This window comes from Arachis hypogaea, chromosome 13 (genome assembly GCF_003086295.3).
Source record: "Arachis hypogaea cultivar Tifrunner chromosome 13, arahy.Tifrunner.gnm2.J5K5, whole genome shotgun sequence".
Taxonomy (NCBI): Eukaryota; Viridiplantae; Streptophyta; class Magnoliopsida; order Fabales; family Fabaceae; genus Arachis; species Arachis hypogaea.
In genome coordinates this window covers 82,050,146-82,074,753 of record NC_092048.1, presented here as the reverse complement: position 1 = coordinate 82,074,753, position 24,608 = coordinate 82,050,146, and the positions used below count along the sequence as shown (strand labels likewise).

General features: G+C 40.2%; 1 non-coding gene across 1 annotated transcript; it reads left to right on the top strand.

The window, feature by feature from the left end:
- Positions 1-23,997: 23,997 nt before the first annotated feature.
- LOC112739531 (small nucleolar RNA R71) lies at positions 23,998-24,105 on the top strand. The gene has a single exon (XR_003170465.1). It is a non-coding gene; the product is annotated as a small nucleolar RNA R71 (small nucleolar RNA).
- Positions 24,106-24,608: the final 503 nt, after the last annotated feature.

The following is a 24,608-nucleotide window of genomic DNA, read 5'->3' as shown; positions in this document are numbered from 1 at the left end:
GAATCTGTGACACTGTCAAAACTAATGGAGTCCACCCTGACATCTACAAGCTTCTTTTATTCCCATTTTCACTGAGAGACAAAGCCACACATTGGTTAGAAACCTTCCCTAAAGAGAGCATTACCAGTTGGGATGATTTGGTTAGCAAATTTTTAGCCAAATTCTGTCCACCCCAAAGAATCATTAAGCTAAAAACTGATGTGTAAACCTTCAGACAGCATGAAGGAGAGTCATTATATGAAGCTTGGGAGAGGTATAAAGCTCTAATCAGAAGATGTCCAGAAGGAATGTTCAGTGAATGGGTGGAGTTGCAGAATTTCTATGAAGGCTTGTCCTTACCTTCAAGGAAAGCTTTGGATTATTCATCAGGAGGATCTTTGCAAATGATTAAAACTGCTCAAGAGGCACATAATCTCATAGACATGGTGGCCAACAATGAGTATTTCTACTCCTCTGAAAGGCAAGCAGCTCCAAAGAAAGGTGTATTTGAGCTTGAAGGAGTTGATACCATATTGGCTCAGAACAAACTCATGCACCAGCAGCTCCAACAACAAATTAAAATAATGTCAAAGAGGATGGATGGATTGCAACTGGCAGCAGTGAGCACAACTAACCAACTACTAGTGGTCTGGGGACAATAAGAGGAAAACTATGAAGAGCAACAGCAAGAGCAAGTGCAGTACATGCACAACCAAGGTTCTGGATCAAATGACTTCCATGGCGAAACTTACAACTCATCCTAGAGAAACCACCCCAATCTAAAATGGGGAGAGAACTAAAACCAACAACCTTGGCAGAGAATCTCAAACCAAAACAATTCCAGAAATATAAACCATCAAAACCATCAAAACACTAACCAAAACCAATACAGAAAACTATAAAACAATCAACCCCAATCTAACTACTATCCACCCAACAACCCATCTACTAACCAAAACACTTATCATTCACCCTCAACATCCCTTAATCAACTACAACCACCCCAATAATCTCAAAGGATCTCCAACTTGGAGATGATGATGGAAAAGATGATCAAGCATCAAGAACTGTCCAAAAAAAACTATAAAGCTTCAATGAGGAATTCGGAAAGGCAGATTGGTCAGTTGTCCAAGCAAGCAGTGGATGAAAGAGCACCTCATGCACTACCAAGTGACACCATTCCCAACCCTAAGGAAGAATGCAAAGCCATCCAATTAAGGAGTGGAAGAAACTTGGTAAACGACAAGAGGCCAACTGAGAAAAAAACTAACAAGAAGCCTGTGGAGAATGATGTTGGAAACAAAAAGCAAGAAGGAGAAAAAGACAAGTAAGACCAGGAGAAGCTCAAGGAGAAGGAGGAACCTCAAACTTCAAAGAAGGAAAAGCACGCTATTGAGGAACAGTCACAAGAACAGAGGAAGGAGGAGAAGCCATACACTCCCGCCATTCCATATCCTCAAAGGTTTAACAGAGAGCTTAAAGACCAACAGTTCCCCAAGTTTCTCGAAGTTTTCAAGAAGCTGGAGATCAACATTCCACTTCTTGAAGCTCTAGAACAAATGCCCCTATCTGCAAAATTTCTAAAGAAGCTTATCAACAAGAAGAGGAGCTGGAATGAAAAAGAAATAGTGATCTTGACACAAGAATGCAGTGCAATGATACAAGAAGGCATCCCACCAAAGCTCAAAGACCCTGGGAGCTTCTTTTTACCTTGTACCATTGGTGACACAATCATTGACAAGGCACTGTGTGATCTAGGATCCAGTATTAACCTCATGCCACTTTCCATGATGAGAAGGTTATCTATAGAAAAAGTGAAGCCTACACAGATGTCATTGGAGCTAGTGGATAGATCTCTGGTAATTCAAAAAGGGGGTGATTGAAAATCTCTTGGTCAGAGTAGGGAAATTCATATTTCCAGCAGACTTTGTAATCCTGGACTTAGAAGAAAAGGGGAGTGATTCTATTATATTGAGAAGACATTTTCTAGCCACAGCAAGGGCCATCATTGATATGGAACAAGGAGAAATAACCTTGAGGGTAAATAATGAGAAGATCTCTTTAAATGTCTTCCAAGAAATACATTATACTATTGAAGAGAAAAGCTGCATGAGGGTTGAAGAAGAAGATACACATTGGGAAGAAAAAGCCAAGGAGACACTCCTCAGCTCACCTGTGAAGTAAGAGATGGATAGTAGAGAAGGAAAAGAGGGTAAGGAACATGAGAAGGCTAAAAAGAGAAAGCAGGAAGAGATTGAAGATTTGATCTATGGGAAGGAAGTTCTTAACATTAAATATGATGTAAGGACAGAAGAGCCACCAAAAAAAGTAAAGAAGAACAAGAAAAAAGCTCCAAAAGGGTGGAAGAACAAAAGGATACCAACTGAAGGATTCTTAAAAGAGGACAGAGTAAGATTGATCTACCAACAGTTGAAAACAGATCCACAAACTGATGATTACTATACTATCAATAAGATACTCTCACTGGAGCATGTAGAGATTGACCATCAATGTACAGGAAGAAGGCTCACAGTGAGAGGAGACAAATTGAGGCACCACAATCATCAACTACCCTAACAAGGGACCAATGTCAAGCTAGTGACAATAAAAGAGCACTCCATGGGAGGCAGCCCATGATTTAATATTCTTGTTTTTTCTTTCAATAACTAATGGTTTTTCTAGCATAAGTTTGAGCTCTCATGAGTTGATTTGATAACTGCACACATCATTTTGAAGCATATGTTTTACTCCTATGTTTGGTGTGCCTAAAGGCACTTGAAAATAGCTTTTCATGTATAATTGATCATAGAACCATTATGGGATATATACTCATTCATTTTGTTTAAGTATATAGCCAAACCTTAAGTTTGGTGTCTGTATATGCTATGAATTTCAAGAAAATTATTTTTACTCAAAGGCTCAAATTCATGAATAGATAAACCATACATTGCATCATTTTATGAGTTTATGGTAGCATGGTAGCAAATAAAATGTTCCTTATAATGAATACATCAATTATGATAGACATTCATTGGGTTTTATATGGATTACTTAGAAGAAAACAAATTTTGTTCAATCTCTAAGAGGCATGATTGCTTATTCAGAAATAAGGAACACATAGCAACATTTTCTTTTTATATATATAGTACACCACCACCGTATGACATTTAAAAGTTTAAACTCACTAATTGTTTGGTTTACGTGGATAGGAATGGTAAGATTGAAGAAAAGGACAAAAGGCATGCATGTACGGTTATCACAAGATGAAAAAGGGAAGTCACATGCGCTTAGGGAAGTGTGCTCTCTTGGAAATAAAATATGCATTGTTTAGCACCTAGGAGGCCGAACCACATGTGACCAATGAGGGAGCAATCCTTGTCTTCATCCATCTCCACATGCACACCGTCCATTTCATGGCTTTTCAATAATGAATTGCTCAATCCCCACCCTTCCCTATAACTCAACCGAATCCTCTAACTCTTTGCTTTGTTTCATGCCTTGGCTATAAATTGGCAGTGATGCTTCCGGAGTTCATATATCCTTGCTTTCTCTATAACTCAAACATTTCTCCCAAACACGTTACTTCCTCATTCTCTCACCCAAAGGCATCACACAATACCTTACCTCCCATTCTTTTCATCATAACCGTGCTCTAACCAAGGCCTATCTTTTCTTCTCCCTTCTTTCCTTCTTAATTCATGGCTTCATCAAGTTCCAGAAGAAGGAAAGGAAAGGAACTAGCTGTAGCGGAACCACCAACCTATGATACCAAGAAATTTAAGTCTCAATTTCATGAATCAAGGTATTATAGGCTAATGGAGTCAAAGAAAGTCATTCCAGAGATGGGGTTCAGGCTAAAAGATGGAGAATATCCCATCATGAGAAGAATAACCGTAGAGAGGAGATGGAAACTTTTGTGTGAGCCTCTCACAGACATTAGTGCAGTCATGATAAGGGAGTTTTATGCAAATACTGAGAGGTCAAGCAAGGACAGCCCTCCCTATAAGAGCTATGTTAGGGGGGTTGAGGTAGATTTCAGCCCACCATCCAATATGAGGGTCCTACAGATAAGGGTGATATCATATGGAGAACCCAGCTTTGAGGAAAGACTGCAGGGTTAGAATGAACCTGATGAGATATTAAATGGGTTATGCTTTAAAGGCAAGGACTGGGAAAGAGACTCAGAGGGAGCTCCAAGCGACTTGAAGAGAATGGATCTCATACCTGAAGCTAAATGTTGGTATGAGATAGTGAGAAGATCCATCCTTCCAACTGCAAATACATCTGAAGTCACAATAAAGAGAGCTATTCTGATATATTGCATCTTGAGGGGAGGAGAAATCAATATTCTACAGCTCATAGCAGATAGCATCCAAGAGATGGCTGAGGACACTGGAAAATCAAGTAGGCTTGGTCACCCAAGCACTATTTTGAGGCTATGCAAAAGAGCGGGAGTACTCTTTGAAGATGAAGATACAGAGAAGGTAAAAGGAAGTAGAGGGGTCACCAAGCAAAGCATGGAAGGTGTCACTGATACTAACAATCAGCAAGAGAGAAGAGATCAAGAAAGAAGTAGAAGACCACAAGTGGAGGGGGAACAAGCTTCTGGTGCAATAGATCTGAGCCAAATACAAAGAGCCATTGAAGAAATGTCTCAACAATACATGAGAGCACAGGAGCAACAACAGGAGCAATACTTGAGGCAACAAGAGCAGTATTTGAAGGATCATGAGCAACAACAGCATTGGCAGCAGCAAATGATGGAGAAGCAAGAAAATTTCTAGCTCAAGATGTTAGAGCAACAGAGAGAGTTTCAGGCAAGAATTCTTGAGGGGCAAGGGGAACAATCAGTAAACTTTCAAGAATCATTTAATAGATTGTCCCTACGACAAGCCAAGTATGGGGAGTACACCCAAAATCTCTACCAATGGAAGAATATATATCATACAATTGGAGAACATAGGAATTTGGATAGAATGGAGTATGATATAGCAACTCAAGCAAAGTTGGACTATGTAGTCCATAGCATGCCAGCATTGAACCAACAGATCAAGCCATTTGAGCAATGCCAAGAATTGGTAGACCATCAGAGAGCACAAGCCAATCAAAATACAGCACACATGCAACAAGGATTGAAGGATGATGGGCTCTGGTGTCAGATAGACCACATTTGGGATCGAAAATTCCCTCTTGAAGAACCCCAAGAAAAAAGCAAGAAGAGGAAGAAGAAGAAAGGAGAATGCAGCAAAGGAAAAGAGCACGACAACTAGAGGTCAAAATATAAAGGAAAAGAAGCAGAAAGCACAAATTAAGCCCAAACAGAGGAAAGAAGAATTTTGGGGCACACTTTGAAGTTGGAGTACGCTTTGGACCTTAGGCCACGCTTTTAAAAGCGTGGCCCATGACATTAAAGCATTGCGTTCAAGGGAGCAAAGGCCAGCACTCAAAATTGCAAACGAAGTGCATCATTGAAGCCAAGACGCATCAAATGGTGCAGCATACCAAGAAGCCACGTTCAGCAAAGTGAACGCTACGTTCACTATAACTAACGTTTTCGGGCTTGGAACCAAGGAAAGCTGGGAGCGCACAAAGCAAAACAAGGGGGAGCGTTCAAGAGTTTGAATGCCACGTTCACTTTTGTGAACTTTATCGCACTCAATCAAGAGGGAGCACCAAAGGAGCAAGGCCAACGTTCATTAAGGCAATGTAGCGTTCAAACATTGAACGCTAGGAGAGGCCAAATGCACACCAAGGCGTGCAACAAGGAAGGAACATTCAATTGAACGAACGTAGCGTTCACTTTTGTGAACGTTTTCGAAGAAGCACACACCAATAAAGGAAAATTGGCCTGAGGGAAGCACATGCTTGGAGTAGGGAACGTAGCGTTCACTAAAATGAACTGAACGCTCCACTGGATGCATGCTTCCAACCCAATTTCAACCAAATCCACCCGGATCCATTCTTCATTCAAGGCCACATTTGAAAAGCCCATTCCAAGCTTTGAAGACCAAAATAGAGAGTGTATAAATAGGAGTTAATTTGATTTGTAAAGGACCTTTAGCTCATTTTTAGTTTTCACTTTTAAATTTCATTTGTTTTGAATTTGGGATTTGGGGATTAGATCCAGTTTGCTTTTCTGTTTTTATTTTCTTTCTTCTGCAACTTCTATTTTCAATTTTGGGTTTTTAAATTGAAATTGAAGAACTCTATTGAAATTCTTTTTCTGAGAATCATATTTGCTTTTCTTTCATTTAGTTCTAAGAATTGGAGAATTGGATCTGAATTTCCTTTGCTGTTTTCATTTTCATTTCTTCTGCAATTTCTTTTCTATTTGGTCAAGGTTGTAATTGAGATCTAGATCTGCTTTCTAATCTCATTGCTCTTCTTCGATTTTCAATTTCTCTTTTAGGATTTCATAATTGAGCTAAGTTTTATAGCTGTTGGTTCCTTCAAGCAATTTTCCATTTCTGTTCTGCTACTGAGATGAATCTCTTAATCTCATATCTCTCTGATTTACTTTAGTTTACATTTTCTGGTTCAATTTGAATCCCAACACCCAAATTCCTTTACTCTTAATGCAATTTACATTTTCCAGCAATTTAGATTCAGCAATTTAAGTTTCTTGTACTTTAAGTTTCAGTTATTTACTTTTCTTGCAATTTAAGTTTCAGCTCTTTTACTTTCTTACTCTTTATGTTTTTGCAATTTACCTCTTCAGCACCTTTAGATTTAGCCAATTTTCATTCTGCACTTTTATTTTCTTGTAATTTAGTTTCTATTACATCAAATATTCGCTTAACTAAATTCATCACCTAACTAAAATTGCTCAATCCATCAATCCCTGTGGGATCAACCTCACTCTTGTGAGTTATTACTACTTGATGCGACCAGGTACACTTGCCGGTGAGTTTGTGTCAGGGGGTAACTTTCAATCACCTCCACCTTAGCCTTGTCCACCTCTATCCCTCTTTTTGAGATTTTGTGGCCAAGAACTACCCCCTCTGTAACCATAAAGTGACATTTTTTCCAGTTCAAAACAAGGTTGGTTTCTTGGGATCTCTTTAGCACTAAGGCTAAGTGGTTCAAGCAGTTAGAATATGAATCACCAAATATAGAAAACTCATCCATAAATACCTCAATGAACTTTTCAATCATGTCTTAAAATATGGAGAGCATGCACCTTTGGAATGTTGCAGGTGCATTGCACAATCCAAAGGACATTCTCCTGTAAGCAAAAATACCATAGGGACAGGTAAATGAGGTCTTTTCTTGGTCCTTAGGGTCTACAACTATTTGGTTGTAACCAGAGTAACCGTCCAAGAAGCAATAATATTCGTGTCCCGCAAGTCTTTCCAGCATCTGATCCGTGAAAGGTAGGGGGAAGTGATCCTTCTTGGTGGCTTCATTAAGCTTCCTATAATCAATGCACATGCGCCAGCCAGTCACTGTTCTTGTAGGTATTAGCTCATTCTTCTCATTTGATACAACAGTGATCCCTCCTTTCTTTGAGACTACTTGGACTGGGCTTACCCAAGGACTGTCTGAGATAGAGTAAATCACCCCAGCTTGCCACAATTTCAACACCTATTTTTGGACTACTTCATTCATGGTTGGGTTTAGCCTTCTTTGCTCCTGTCTTGAGGGCTTGGCTCCTTCTTCAAGTAGGATTTTATGCATGCACATTGAAGAACTAATTCCCTTCAAGTCTGCAAGTGTCCATCCTATAGCATCCTTATGTTGTCGCAGCACTTGGAGAAGCTCCTCTTCCTGCTCCTCACTCAAGCTTGAATTAATGATCACTAGGTAGGTGTTGTTGTAACCCAAGTATGCATACTTCAAGCTTGGTGGCAAGGTTTGTAGTTCTAGTTTTGGTGCCTCCACTTTCTTGTTATCCTTGTGGTTCAACATGATTTACTTCTCTCTGGTTTCTTGTGGCATTTATCCACCTGATGCTTGTTGCTCCAGCTCCATAATCTCTTCACATTGTTCTTCCTATAAAACCCATTGAACTATCTTTTCTATGGTATCTACCATCATACACTCTTCTATGGATTCCTTGGGATAACTCATTGCTTTGAAGATATTGAAGACCATCTTCTCTTCATGTAACCTCAAGACTAGTTCCCCTGTTTGGACATCAATAATGGCTCCAACAGTAGCTAGGAATGGCCTTCATAGGATGATAGATGTGTTGGCTTCCTCTTCCATATCCAGCACAATAAAGTCAGCTAGGAAAATAAACTCTCCCACATTTACCAACAAATCCTCCACTACCCCATGAGGGAATTTAAATGTTCTGTCAGCCAATTGGAGTGCCATCCTTGTTGGTTTGGCTTCCTCAATCTTCATTCTTCTCATCATGACCAAGGACATGAGATTGATGCTAGCTCCTAGGTCACACAATGCTTTTCAATGGTGATATCACCTATGATGCATAGAATTTGGAAACTCCCAGGGTCTTTCATCTTCTGCGGAAGCTTCTTTTGTATGATAGCACTGCACTCCTCAGTTAGTATTATGGTTTCTTTCTCTCCCCAGTTCCTCTTTCTTGTCATGAGCTCCTTTAAAAGTTTAGTATAGAGGGGCAATTGCTCTAATGCCTCAGCAAAGGGTATGTTGATCTGGAGCTTCTTGAAGATCTCTAGGAACGTTGAGAACTGGATGTCTTTTCCATCTTTCCTTAACCTTTGTGGATAGCGTGCTTGGGGCACATAAGGCTTTAGGACTGATTTTGATGAGGATAGTATAGGGGTCTCTTCTTCTTTCTTGTTTTCAGGCTCTCTTGTAGCTTCTTTTTCTTGGTTGCTCCCATTTGGGGATGCTTCTTCTACAACTTTTCCACTTCTAAGTGTGATTGCCTTGCATTCCCCTCTTGAATTGGCTATGGTATCACTGGGAAATGTATGTGTGGGCATTGGAATTTGCTTAGATAGGCTCACCAATTGTGCTTCCAACTTTGAAATTGCTGCGCCTTGATACCTTATGTTTGATCTGCACTCTTCTTAATTGGCATCCATCTTCCTTTCAACTTGTATTTGTCTCTCCAAAACATTGGAAATAGCTCCTGTCAGCTGTGATGACATCTATGCTATTGCAGCTTCTACTCTTTCAAAATTGCTCTTAAATTCACATGGTTGCATGGTTGGGGTTGATGCTTCTTAGTGGTGGTTGCTGTGTTTGTTGGGTGGAGTGATATGATGTATTTTGTAAGTTGTGGTAGGGTCTGTTGTTGCCTGATTGATGGTTGGGGTTATGGTTGTTGTATTGGTTGGATTGGTATTGTTTGTTGTGGTCTTGGTTGTGGCTTTGTTGGTTTCTCCACCCAAAATTTGGGTAGTTCTTCCAACTTGGGTTATATGTCTTGGAGTTTGGGTCATATGGTGGTCTAGAAGAATTGTTCACGTAGTTTGCCTACTCCCATTTACTTTCAACTTTTGGGATATCTTCTTCCTGTGATGGTGCTTGAGCTTGGACAGCTGAAACTTGGCCAATCTCCATCCTCTTTGTTAAGGCTGCTAGTTGTGCTACAATCATCTTGTTTTGTGCTAACAAGGCATCCATAGAATTTAGCTCCAGCACTCCCTTCTTTTGAGATCTTTCTGAAGCATAGAAGTATTCATTTTTAGCTACAGTCTCCATAACATCTATGGCTTCTTCAATGGTTTTCTTCTTGTTGAGTGAACCCCCTGAAGAGTGGTCCACAGCTTTCTTTACTTCATATGATAACCCTTCATAGAAAATGTGAAGTTGAATGCATTAGTTGAACATGTCCGGAGGGCACTTCCTTTTCAAGTCTTTGAACCTCTCCCAGGCCTCATAAAGTGTTTCACCATCTTGTTGTCTGAAAGTCTGCACCTCAGAAGTCTCAATCTATTTACTCTCTGTGGAGGGTATAATCTGGCTAGAAATTTGTTTACAACCTCATCCCAAGTTGTTAGGCTCTCCTTGGGAAATGCTTCCAACCACTTTGCTACCTTATCTCTGAGTGAGAAAGGGAACAAAAGTAGTTTGTAAGTGTCAGGGTGTACACCATTGGACTTTACGGTGTCATAAATCCTCAAGAATGTAGTGAGATGTTGGTTTGGATCCTCCTGGGCTCCCCCTCCATATGAACAATTATTCTGAACAAGTGTGATGAGTTGAGGTTTCAACTCAAAGTTGTTAGCATGGATTGTTGGCTTGAGAATGTTGCTGCCACAGTTTCCTGGATTTGGGTTGATGTAAGAGCCTAAGACTCTCCTCTCTTGCCCAATATGATTACCAGCATCTACTCCAACATGGTTTTGGACTTCTTCTTCCATAGTAGCTCCTAGATCTTCTTCTACTACTTTCTCTCCAACTATGCCTTTGCCTCTTACTTCCCTCCTTAATCTAAGGAAGGTCCTCTCAGGTTCACTATCGAAGGAGGATGAAGTTTCTCCCCTTCTACCTGTCATACATTCAATAAACAATAAGCAGAGGGCAAGTGAAGAAATCAATCTTGTTAAGATTGATGGTTAGCTTGGTTGATGCAATTAATCAAATAGTTAGAAGAATGGAAATATGAATAATGAATAACTAAAATCTAAAGTAAAATCAAAATAAAACAGAACAGAAGGAGAATTAAAGAACTGAAAAAAAATAACAGGGTAATTGAAATGCTTAATCTAGCTCTCCAATCAATTTAGTCATTGTCAAATTCAAGCCAATCCCCGGCAACGGCGCCATAAAACTTGATGACCGAAATTCACACCCCATATAAAAATGATGAATCCGTTCTTTTGGCAAGCGCAGCAAATATTATCGTCAAGTAATAACCCACAGTGGAGTGGGATCATATCCATAGAGATTGGTAGATTTGAGCAACTTTAATTAATTGGTGAATTAGTTAAGCCAAGCAAAATAAATTGTGATTGCAAAATTGTAATGGGCAGAAACATAAATGGCTCAAAAGTAAATATAAGCAGTGAAGTGCAGAAACGGAAATGACAACAATGTAAAGTGCAGAAACTTAAATGACTCAAAAGTAAATGGAAATGTGGATTTGCAGAATATAAAGAAAGCTATAAAGAAAGTGGAAGATAAGAATAGGGGAATTTATTGAGATCAGGAGATGTTGTTCTCTTTAGATTAAATCCAGTTGATGTCATCTTCAATCATGCAACTTATTGACCTCTTGGCAATCATGATTGGTTGAGCCCCAATTCCTTGGTGACTTAATCTTTCAGATCTTGATGAATAGCCAATTTCTTGGTCTAATTGCTGATGAAGAGAGATATGCTTGGTCCCTGATTATACCACACATCATCATAGGTCTAAGTAGAGGGAGGATTATATGTCACCATATCCAAACACCAAAACCCAGATCCTACTCAAGTGTGAGAAGGGATTTCTAGTTTGGTTTCATGTTTCCTTTTCCAAGGTTCCCATGAAACCCATTTTGCATTCAACCTCTTTTCCAAGATGATTGAACACTAACATTAAAACGAAATTCCTTCTAGTAAATCAAAGAGAAGATGAAGAGAATAAGAAATTAACTATCATTAATCCATTAAGTACAACAAAGCTCCCTCTCTCAATGAGAGGGAATTTAGCTACTCATAGCTTAGAGAAAAGTACAAGAGATGGAAGAGATGAAAAAGTGAAAAGTAAATCTAGCTATAACTAATAGCTCAACTACTTAACCCCTTTCTCAGTACTTTCAGGGCTATTTATACTACTCCTATCAGTAGAATAAAGAAAATACAAAAGAGAAAAGAAAAATACAATTTGGAGGGAAAAGAAACTCAATAAACGTAACCTTCTAGGTTGGCGTTTGGCTGGCATTCAGGTAGTATGCCACGCCTAGCCTCTAATTTGGCTTGGCGCGCCACGCCAAGCTCTTCAAGTGGCACGCCCAGGGTCTTTTTAATTGTTGGTGTTTAGGGTTTATATGAGATGGTTCCAGTTGTGTTGGAAAGCTAACATCCGGGGCTTCGTGGTGCACGAATTGTGAATCACACTTTTCACACTCGTACTACTAACCAGCAGGTGCACTGGGTCGTCCAAGTAATACCTTACGTGAGTAAGGGTCGAATCCCACGGAGATTGTTGGTTTGAAGCAATCTATGGTTATCTTGCAATTCTTAGTTAGGAAGTCAATTATATTTATGAGTTGAGTTGCGAATAAACAAGAGAGCATGGATTAAAGGTTACTTGTTATGCAATAATGGATAATATGTTGGAGTTTTGGAGATGCTTTGTCTTCAGAATCTCTGCTTTCCTCTGTCCTCTGATTCATGCACGCACGTCCTCCTATGCCAAGCTGTGTGTAGGTGGATCACCGTTGTCAATGGCTACCATCCATCCTTCCAGTGAAAAGGGTCCAGGTGCGCTGTCACCGCACGGCTAATCATCTGCAGGTTCTCAGTCGTACCGGAATAGGATTTACTATCCTTTTGCGTCTGTCACTACGTCCAACACTCGCGAGTTTGAAGTTCATCACAGCCATCCAATCCCAGAATCCTACTCGGAATACCACAGACAAGGTTTAGACTTTTCGGATTCTCATGAATGCCGCCATCAATCTAGCTTATACCACGGAGATTCTAATTAAGGAATCTAAGAGATATTCATTCAATCTGATGTAGAACGGAAGTGATTGTCAGACACACGTTCATGGATTGAGGAAGGTGATGAGTGTCCCTGATCATCACCTTCTCCATAGTTAGGCGGGAATGGATATCTTAGATAGGAACACACATGTTTGAATGGAAAACAGAAATACTTGCATTAATTCATCGAGACACAGCAGAGCTCCTCACCCCCAAAAATGGATTTTAGAGACTCATGCCGTCAAAGATTACAAAGTTCAGATTTAAAATGTCATGAGATACAAAGTAAGTCCCTAAAAGTTGTTTAAATACTATAACAGATAGTGCAGAAATCCACTTCTGGGGCCTACTTGGTGTGTGCTGGGGCTGAGACTAATGCTTTCACGCGCCTGGGGCTGTTTTGGGCGTTCAACGCCAGCTTTGGATCCTTTTCTGGCGTTGAAGTCCAACTTGCAACTTGTTTCTGGCGCTGGACGCTAGAATTGGGCAGAGAGCTGGCGTTGAATGCCAGTTTACGTCCTCTATCCTTGAGTAAAGTATAGACTATTATATATTGCTGGAAAGCCCTGGATGTCTACTTTCCAACGCAATTGGAATCACGCCATTTGGAGTCCTGTAGCTCCAGAAATTCCATTTTGAGTGCAGGGAGGTCAGAATCCAACAGCATCAGCAGTCCTTTTTCAGCCTGAATCAGATTTTTGCTCAGCTCCCTCAATTTCAGCCAGAAAATACCTGAAATTACAGAAAAATACACAAACTCATAGTAAAGTCCAGAAATATGAATTTTTCCTAGAAACTAATGAAAATAAACTAAAAACCAACTAAAACATACTAAAATCTATATGAAATTAACCCCAAAAAGCGTATAAATATCCGCTCATCACGACACCAAACTTGAACTGTTGCTTGTCCTCAAGCAACTAGACAAATAAAATAGAAGACTAATAGGTTGAGAAGCAATAATATCTCAGAGTTTTTGAGTGAAGCTCAGATTCTAATTAGATGAGCGGGACTAGTAGCTTTTTGCTTCCGAACAGTTTTGGCATCTCACTTTATCCATTGAAGCTCAGAGTGATTGGCATCTATAGGAACTTAGAATTCAGATAGTGTTATTGATTTTCCTATTTCAGTATGATGATTCTTGAACACAGCTACTTTATGAGTCTTGGCCGTGGCCCTAAGCACTTTGTTTTCCAGTATTACCACCGGATACATAAATGCCACAGACACATAATTGGGTGAACCCTTTTAGATTGTGACTCAGCTTTGCTAAAGTCCCCAATTAGAGGTGTCCAGGGTTCTTAAGCATACTCTTCTTTTTGCTTTGGACCTTGACTTTAACCGCTCAGTCTCAAGTTTTCACTTGACATCTTCACGCCACAAGCACATGGCTAGGGACAGCTTGGTTTAGCCGCTTAGGCCAGGATTTTATTCCCTTAGGCCCTCCTATCCACTGATGCTCAAAGCCTTGGGATCCTTTCTATTACCCTTGCCTTTTGGTTTTAAGAGCTTTGGCTTTTTCTGCTTGCTTTCTCTTTCTTTTTCTCTTTTTTTTTTCTGCAAGCTTTGTTCTTTGCTGCTTTTTCTTGCTTCAAGAATCATTTTTATAATTTTTCAGATTATCAATAACATGTCTCATGTTCATCATTCTTTGAAGAGCCAACATATTTAACAGTCTTAAACAACAAATTCAAAAGACATATGCACTGTTAAAGCATTCATTCAGAAGACAGAAAGCATTGCCACCACATGTTACTAATTAGAATTTTTCTTATTAAAAACTCGAATTTTATTGCCTCTTATTTAAAAGATCTACTATTTTATTCATGTTTGCTGATGATGAGAAAAATAGGCTATAACTTACTTGGAGGTAAAATCAAAATAGACACTAATTACTACTATATGACTCCTAAGGTAAACTCTTATAACGACAGCTATCACAGAGTTAAAGCAAAAATTGGAATTTAACAACCTTTGTTCTGGGAAGTGGATGTTCCTCGGATCTGTGGGGTGCTTGGTCCTTCAAGAGATAACTTCTGGCGCTTCAATTCCCTCAAGTCACGCCCTTGCTCTTCCTGTTCTTTAATCAAATAGCAAAGAATTTGACTTTGTTCCTTCCGTTCCTTTATTATTTGTTCCATAGCTTCTTGCATCTTGGTAACTGATGTTTCAAGATACTCCCAATATTCAGATTGAGGGATTTCTAGGAGAAATTCCTGTGGTTTCTTCTTGATGGGGTCATCCTGTGCTTGTTGTTTTTCCATTGATGCTTTGGTGATTGGTTTCTCAATTGAGATATACTCAGTTATTCCCATCCTTACTCCAGCGTCCTTGCAGAGCAGAGAAATCAAGTTTGGGTAAGCCAACCTGGCCTCTTTAGAATTTTTATTAGCAATTTTGTAGAATTCAGTTGAAATCAGTTGATGAACTTCCACTTCTTTTCCCATCATGATGTAATGGATCATCACTGCTCTTTTAACAGTGACTTCATAACGGTTGCTGGTGGGCAGCAGAGAATGCCCAATGAAGTCCAGCCATCCTTTGGCGACTGGTTTGAGATCTTCTCTTTTAAGTTGATTTGGGACACCCTTTGTGCTGGTGGTCCACCTGGCTCCAGGGATACATATATCCTCTAGAATCTTATCCAGGCCCTTGTCTGTTCTCATCATTCTCCTGTTGAAAGAGTCTGGATCATCTTTCAGTTGAGGTAGCTTTAAGATCTCCCTGATCTTGTCAAGGTTGGTATGAACAATCTTTCCTCTGACCACGGTTCAATATTCATAGAAAGCAGTTCCAGATAGTTTTTGCTTGTCTGTCTGCCACATATTAACATAGAACTCCTGGACCATATTCCTTCCCACTTTCGTTTCAGGATTAGCTAGGACCTCCCAGTTCCTGATTCGAATTTGCTCCTGGATCTTCGGATATTCGTCTTCTTTCAGATCGAATCTAACTTCCGGGATCACTGATCTTAGACCCATTATTTTGTAATAATGGTCTGAATGTTCTTTAGATAAGAACTTCCCTTGATTCCAAAGTGGTTTTGGAACGCTCTCTTTCTTGCCTCTTGAAGTGGGTTATTTTCCCTTAGGAGCCATGGTCTTAGTGATCACGGAGAAACACACCAAACTTAGAGGTTTGCTTGTCCTCAACCAAAAGAAAAGAAAGAAGAGGGATAGAAAGAGAGCTAGGTGCAATTGTTGATGGAAGGGGAGGGAGGCCGAACCCATATTTAAAGGGAGGGGGTGGGTTCGAAAATTTAGAAAAGATATGATAAAAAAGATTGATTTGGAAAAGATAGGATAGAAGATATGATAAGAGATGATATAGTTTAAAATTGAAAAGATATAAAAGATTTTTGAAAAAGATAAATCTAAATTTTGAAAAAGATAATGTGGAGATTTGAAAAAGATATTAATTAGTTGAAAAGATTTTTGAATGAAAAGAGATGGATTTGTTTTGAAAATTTTGAAAAAGAGTTGAATTGGATAAAAAAAGGTTGCTGCTTATGGATTAAGATACATTTGATATTTTTTTTTTAAAAAGGGTATTTGGAAATTAGGAATTTTAGAAATCAGGGTTCTTGACATGTTTATGTAAGAAATCATGAATTGAAGCATGAAAATCAAAATTAAAATGAAAAATATGAAGAGAAAATTGAATTTACCTCCTCCCCACCATCCTGGCGTTTGAACGCCCAAACGCTGCATGTTTTGGGCGTTCAACGCCCAAATGCTGCCTCTCCTGGGCGTTCAACGCCCAACTGCTGCTTCTTTCTGGCGTTGAACGCCAGGAAATCCTTTGTTACTGGGCATTTTTCCGAACGCCCAGAATGCTGTAAATCTGGCGTTAAACACCCAGAAAGAGCTTCTTTCTGGCTTTTAACGCCCAGATGGCTATCCTCATTGGCGTTCAACGCCCAGTGGATGCTTCTGTTGGGCATTGAACGCCCAAAACAGACTTTTACTGGCATTTTCTTGCCAATGAGCTCTTTTTCTCTGTTTTGTGTGCAGAATCCTTCTGTAACCCTGTGAACTTATGCAATTGATTCTTTACCTTGTTATCAATGAACTTTATATAAACAAATAAAAATAAAAATAGGGCAAAGTGCTTAGAGGATTGATGCTCCATGGCTGGGTTGCCTCCCAGCAAGCGCTTCTTTATTGTCTTTAGCTGGACCTTGCTGAGCTTTTAATCTAGCTTCAGCCTTGAGCACTCTTGCTCAACATTGCCTTCAAGATAGTGCTTGATTCTCTGTCCATTGACAATGAACTTCTTATCAGAATCAATATCTTGAAGCTCCACATAACCATATGGTGATACACTTGTAATCACATATGGTCCCCTCCACTGGGATTTCAGTTTCCCGGGGAATAGCCTGAGTCTAGAGTTAAACAGCAGAACCTTCTGTCCTGGTTCAAAGATTCTAGATGACAGCTTTCTATCATGCCACTTTTTTTATTTCTCTTTATAAAGCTTGGCATTTTCGAAAGCAGTGAATCTGAATTCCTCTAGCTCATTTAGCTGGAGCAATCTTTTTTCTCCTACTAATTTGGCATCAAAATTTAGGAATCTGGTTGCCCAGTAGGCTTTATGTTCCAGTTCCACGGGCAGGTGACATGCCTTACCATACACAAGTTGGTATGGAGAGGTCCCTATAGGGGTCTTGAATGCTGTTCTGTAAGCCCACAGAGCATCATCCAAGCTCCGTGCCCACTCCTTTCTACGGGTATTTACTGTCCGTTCTAGGATTCTCTTTAATTCTCTGTTAGAGACTTCAGCTTGCCCATTAGTTTGTGGATGATATGGAGTAGCTACCTTGTGGCGAATCTCATACCGAACCATGGCAGAGTAAAGCTGTTTGTTGCAGAAGTGAGTGCCCCCATCACTGATCAGTACTCTAGGGACACCAAACCTGCTAAAGATATGTTTCTGGAGGAACTTCAGCACTGTTTTAGTATCATTGGTGGGTGTGGCAATGGCCTCAACCCATTTTGATACATAGTCAACTGCCACCAGAATATAAGTGTTTGAGAATGATGGTGGGAAAGGTCCCATGAAGTCAATTCCCCATACGTCAAACAACTCAATCTCCAAGATTCCTTGTTGAGGCATGGCGTAACCATGGGGTAGATTACCAGCTCTTTGGCAACTGTCACAGTTACGTACAAACTCTCGGGAATCTCTATAGAGTGTGGGCCAATAGAAGCCACATTGAAGGACCTTAGTGGCTGTTCGCTCACCTCCGAAATGGCCTCCATATTGAGATCCATGGCAATGCCATAGGATCTTCTGCGCTTCTTCTCTAAGAACACACCTTCGGATTATTCCGTCTGCACATCTCTTAAAGAGATAAGGTTCATCCCACAAGTAGTACTTTGCATCAGTGATTAATTTTTTCTTTTATTGCCTATTGTACTCCTTGGGTATGAACCTTGCAGCTTTATAGTTTGCAATATCGGCAAACCATGGTGTTTCCTGGATGGCAAATAAATGCTCATCCGAAAAAGTCTCAGAGATCTCAAGAGAGGGGAGGGACGTCCCTTCTACTGGCTCTATCCGGGACAGATGATCAGCCACTTGGTTCTCTGTCCCTTTTCTGTCTCTTATTTCTATATCAAACTCTTGCAGAAGCAACACCCATCTGATGAGCATGGGTTTTGAATCCTGCTTTGTGAGTAGATATTTAAGAGCAGCATGGTCAGTATACACAATCACTTTTGATCCTACTAAGTATGATCTGAACTTGTCAATGGCATAAACCACTGCAAGTAATTCTTTTTCTGTGGTTGTGTAATTTTTCTGGGCATCATTTAAAATGCGACTAGCATAATAAATGACATGCAGAAGCTTGTCATGCCTCTGTCCCAATACTGCACCAATGGCATGATCACTGGCATCACATATTAGCTCAAATGGTAATGTCCAGTCTGGTGCAGAAATAACTAGTTGGTGCACGAAATTGTGATCTCCAGGCTTGAACAAATCCTGGTAATGGCTCCAAAGCTTGGTGCTCTGATCTTAATTCATAATTGTCACAACTTCGATACAACTAACCAGCAAGTGCACTGGGTCGTCCAAGTAATACCGTACGTGAGTAAGGGTCGAATCCCACGGAGATTGTTGGTATGAAGCAAGCTATGGTCACCTTGTAAATCTCAGTCAGGCAGATATAAAGTGATAATGGTGTTTTCGAATATTATATAATAAGATAGGGATAGAGGTACTTATATAAATCATTGGTAGGAATTTCAGATAAGCGAATGGAGATGCTTTTCGTTCCTCTGAACCTCTACTTTCCTGCTATCTTCATCCAATCAGTCTTACTCCTTTCCATGGCTGGCTTTATGCAAGGGCATCACCGTTGTCAGTGGCTACATCCCCTCCTCTCAGTGAATAATATGCCCACGCACCCTGTCACGGCACGGCTATTCATCTGTCGGTTCTCGATCATGCTAGAATAGGATTCACCCTCCTTTTGCGTCTGTCACTAACGCCCAACAATCGCGAGTTTGAAGCTCGTCACAGTCATTCAATCATTGAATCCTACTCAGAATTCCACAGACAAGGTTTAGACCTTCCAGATTCTCTTGAATGCCGCCATCATTCTAGCTTACGCCACGAAGATTCTGGTTAGGAGATCTAAGAGATATTCATTCTAGCTTATTTCATGTAGAACAGAAGTGTTTGTCAGGCACGCGTTCATAAAGGAGAAGGATGATGAGCGTCACACATAATCATCACCTTCATCACGTTCTTGGGTGCGAATGGATATCTTAGAAGAGAAATAAGAAGAATTGAATAGAAAACAGTAGTACTTTGCATTAATCTTTGAGGAACAGCAGAGCTCCACACCTTAATCTATGGAGTGTAGAAACTCTACCATTAAAAATACATAAGTGAAAGGTCCAGGCATGGCCGAGATGGCCAGCCCCCAAAATGTGATCAAAGGATCATAAGGTAATCCAAAGATGCCTAATACAATAGTAAGAGGTCCTATTTATAATAAACTAGCTACTAGGGTTTACATGAGTAAGTATTTGATGTATAAATCCACTTCCGGGGCCCACTAGGTGTGTGTTTAGGCTGAGCTTAAGTGTTGCACGTGCAGAGGCCAATTGTGGAGTTGAACGCCAGTTTTTGTGCCAGTTTGGGCCTTCAACTCTGGTTTTGGATCCTTTTCTGGCGCTGGACGCCAGATTTGGGTAGAAAGCTGGCATTGAACGCAAGTTTACGTCGTCAATTCTTGGCCAAAGTATGGACTATTATATATTGCTGGAAAGCCCTGGATGTCTACTTTCTAACGCAATTGGAAGCGCGCCATTTCGAGTTCTGTAGCTCCATAAAATCCACTTTGAGTGCAGGGAGGTCAGAATCCAACAGCATCAGCAGTCCTTTTTCAACCTCTGAATCTGATTTCTGCTCAAGTCCCTCAATTTCAGCCAGAAAATACCTGAAATCACAGAAAAACACACAAACTCATAGTAAAGTCCAGAAATATGAATTTAACACAAAATCTATTAAAAACATCCCTAAAAGTAACTAGATCCTACTAAAAACATACTAAAAACAATGTCAAAAAGCGTATAAATTATCCGCTCATCACAACACCAAACTTAAATTGTTGCTTGTCCCCAAGCAACTGAAAATCAAAATAGGATAAAAAGAATAGAACATACTATAAATTCCAAACTATCAATGAAACATAGCTCCAATCACATGAGCGGGACTTATAGCTTTTTGCCTCTTGAATAGTTTTGGCATCTCACTTTATCCATTGAGGTTCAGAATGATTGGCATCTATAGGAACTTCAGATTTCGAATAGTGTTATTGACTCTCCTAGTTCAGTATGATGATTCTTGAACACAGCTTCTTTATGAGTCTTGGCCGTGGCCCTAAGCACTTTGTTTTCCAGTATTACCACCGGATACATAAATGCCACAGACACATAATTGGGTGAACCTTTTCAGATTGTGACTCAGCTTTGCTAAAGTCCCCAATTAGAGGTGTCCAGGGTTCTTAAGCACACTCTTTGTTTTTGCTTTGGACCTTGACTTTAACCGCTCAGTCTCAAGTTTTCACTTGACACCTACACGCCACAAGCACATGGTTAGGGACAGCTTGGGTTAGCCGCTTAGACTAGGATTTTATTCCTTTAGGTCCTCATATCCACTGATGCTCAAAGCCTTGGAATCCTTTTTATTTGCCCTTGCCTTTTGGTTTTAAGGGTTATTGGCTTTTTGCTCTTGCCTCTTGGTTTTAAGAGCCTTGGCTTTTTCTGCTTGCTTTTTCTTTTTCTTTCTATTTTTTTTTCGCCTAATTTTTTTTTTTCTGCAAGCTTTGTTCTTTGCTGCTTTTTCTTGCTTCAAGAATCATTTTTATGATTTTTCAGATTATCAAATAACATGTCTCCTAGTCATCATTCTTTCAAGAGCCAACATATTTAACATTCTTAAACAACAACTTCAAAAGACATATGCACTGTTCAAGCATACATTCAGAAAACAAGAAGCATTGTCACCACATCAATATAATTAAACTAAGTTCAAGAATAAATTCGAAACTCATGTACTTCTTGTTCTTTTGAATTAAAACATTTTTCATTTAAGAGAGGTGATGGATTCATAGGACATTTATAACTTTAAGACAAAGTTACTAACTACTAATGATCATGTAATGAAGACACAAACATAGATAAGCACATAACATAGAAAACGAAAAGCAGAAGAATTAAGAACAAGGAATGAATCCACCTTAGTGATGGTGGCATTTCCTTCTTGAGGAATCAATGATGTCCTTGAGCTCTTCTATGTCTCTTCCTTGCCTTTGTTGCTCCTCCTTCAGTGCTTTTAGATCTTCTCTGATTTCATGAAGGATGATGGAGTGCTCTTGATGTTCCACCCTTAGTTGCTTCCAATAATTGTGTGGAAGAAAATGTATCCCCTGAGGTATCTCAGGGATCTCTTGATTTGCAGTCAAATGTTCTACCACTGAGCTATAGACCCTTGATGGAAGCTTTTGTCTTCCCTTTCCTCTTTCTAGAGGTTTCTCTGGCCTTAGGTGCCATCAATGGTTATGGAAAAAAACAAAAAAGCTATGCTTTTACCACACCAAACTTAGAATGTTGCTCGCCCTCGAGCAAAAGAAGAAAGAATAGAAGAAGAAGAGGATATGGAGGAGATGGATGGCTGTGTGTATTTGGCCATATGGGTGGGATTGGGTGGGAGAGAGATGTTGAATTTTTGAAGGTAGTGGGTGTATGGATGTGAGTGGTAAATGGAAAAAAAGAAGGGATGATCATGAATGGAAAGAGAGATGATGAGGTAGGTGGGGATCCTGTGGGGTCTACAGATCCTGAGATGATCCTGTGGGGTCCACAGATCCTGAGGTGTCAAGGCATTTACATCCCTGCACCAATTTAGGCATGTAAAATGCCCTTGCACACAACTCTGGGTGTTCAGCGCCAGGTTGGTGCCCATTTTGGGCGTTCAACGCCCCTTTGCTGCCATTTCTGGCGTTGAACGCCAGAACCATGCTTGTTCTGGGCGTTCAGCACCAGGATGCTCCCATTCTGGGCGTTCAGCGCCAGAACTATGCTCTGTTCTGGCGTTTGAACGCCAGACAGATGCTCCTCCAGGGTGTGATTTTTCTTCTACTGTTTTTGATTCCGTTTTCAATTTTTATATTTATTTTGTGACTCCTCATGATCATGAACCTATAAAGACACATAACTAAGAAAAATATAGTTAGATAAATAAACATTGGGTTGCCTCCCAACAAGCGCTTCTTTAATGTCAATAGCTTGACAGTGGGCTCTCATGGAGCCTCACAGATGTGCAGAGCTTTGTTGAAACTCTCCAACACCAAACTTAGAGTTTGACTGTGGGGGCTCTGGTTGACTCTGCTTTGAGAGAAGCTTTTTCTGCTTCCTCTCCATGGTTGCAGAGGGAGATCCTTGAGTTTTAAACACAAGGGAGTCCTCATTCCATTGAAGGATTATTTCACCTCTGTCAACATTAATCACAGCTCTTGCTGTGGCCAGGAAAGGTCTTCCTAGGATGATGGATTCATCCTCTTCCTTTCCAGTATCCAGGACTATGAAATCAGCAGGGATGTAAAGGCCTTCAACCTTTACTAATACGTCCTCTACTTGTCCATAAGCCTATTTCTAGAGCTGTCTGCCATCTCTAATGAGATTTTAGCAGCTTGCACCCCATAGATTCCCAGTTTCTCTATTACAGAGAGGGGCATGAGGTTTATTCCTGAACCAAGGTCACACAGAGCCTTAAAGATCATGGTGCCTATGGTACAGGGTATTATGAACTTTCCAGGATCCTGTCTCTTCTAAGGCAATGTCAGTTGATCCAGATCACTTAGTTCATTGATGAACAAGGGAGGTTCAACTTCCCAAGTATCAATGCCAAATAATTTGGCATTTAGCTTCATGATTGCACCAAGAAACTTGGCAGTTTGCTCTTCAGTAACATCCTCATTCTCTTCAGAAGAGGAATACTCATCAGAGCTCATGAAGGGCATAAGGAGGTTCAATGAGATCTTTATGGTCTCTAGATGGGCCCCAGAGTCCTTTGGTTCCTCAGAGGGAAGCTCCTTATTGACCACTGGACGTCCCAGGAGGTCTTCCTCCTTGGGATTCACGTCCTCTCCTCTCCTCACAGGTTCGGCCATGGCGCTTATGTCAATGGCCTTGCACTCTCCTTTTGGGTTCTCTTCTGTATTGCTTGGGAGAGTACTAGGAGGGATTTCAGTGATCCTTTTACTCAGCTGGCCCACTTGTGCTTCCAGATTTCTAATGGAAGACCTTGTTTCATTCATGAAACTTACAGTGGCCTTAGATAGATCAGAGACTAGATTTGCTAAATTAGAGGCATTTTGTTCAGAGTTCTCTGTCTGTTGCTGAGTTGATGATGGAAAAGGCTTGCTATTGCTAAACCTGTTTCTTCCACCATTATTAAAGCCTTGTTGGGGCTTTTGATCCTTCCATGAGAAATTTGGATGATTTCTCCATGTTGAGTTATAGGTGTTTCCATAAGGTTCACCTAAGTAATTTACCTCTGCTATTGCAGGGTTCTCAGGATCATAAGCTTCTTCTTTAGAAGATGCCTCTTGAGTACTGTTGGATGCAGCTTGCATTCCATGCAGACTCTGAGAAATCATATTGACTTGCTGAGTCAATATTTTATTCTGAGCCAATATGGCATTCAGAGTATCAACTTCAAGAACTCCCTTCTTCATAGGCGTCCCATTATTCACAGGATTCCTTTCAGAAGTGTACATGAACTGGTTATTAGCAACCATGTCAATGAGTTCTTGAGCTTCTGCAGGCGTTTTCTTTAGGTGAATGGATCCACCTGCAGAAGTGTCCAGTGACATCTTTGATAGCTCAGATAAACCATCATAGAATATATCCAGGATGGTCCATTTTGAAAGCATGTCAGAAGGACACTTTTTGGTCAACTGTTTGTATCTTTCCCAAGCTTCATAGAGAGATTCACCTTCTTTCTGTCTGAAGGTTTGAACATCAGCTCTAAGCTTGCTCAGCTTTTGAAGAGGAAAGTACTTGGCTAAGAAAGCCGTGACCAGCTTATCCCAAGAGTTCAGGCTGTCTTTGGGTTGAGAATCCAACCATAATCTAGCTCTGTCTCTTACAGCAAAAGGGAAAAGCATGAGCCTGTAGACTTCAGGATCTACTCCATTAGTCCTAACAGTATCACATATCTGCAAGAATTCAGTTAAGAACTGAAAGGGATCATCAGATGGAAGTCCATGAAACTTGCAGTTCTGCTGCATCAGAGAAACTAATTGAGGTTTCAGCTCAAAGTTGTTTGCTCCAATGGTAGGAATGGAGATGCTTCTTCCATGTAAATTGGAATTAGGTGCAGTGAAGTCACCAAGCATCTTCCTTATATTATTATTATTTTCGGCTGCCATCTCCTTTTCCTGTTCGAAAATTTCTGAAAGGTTATCTCTGGATTGTTGTATTTTAGCTTCTCTTAATTTTTTTTCTTCAGAGTCCTTTCAGGTTCTGGATCTGCTTT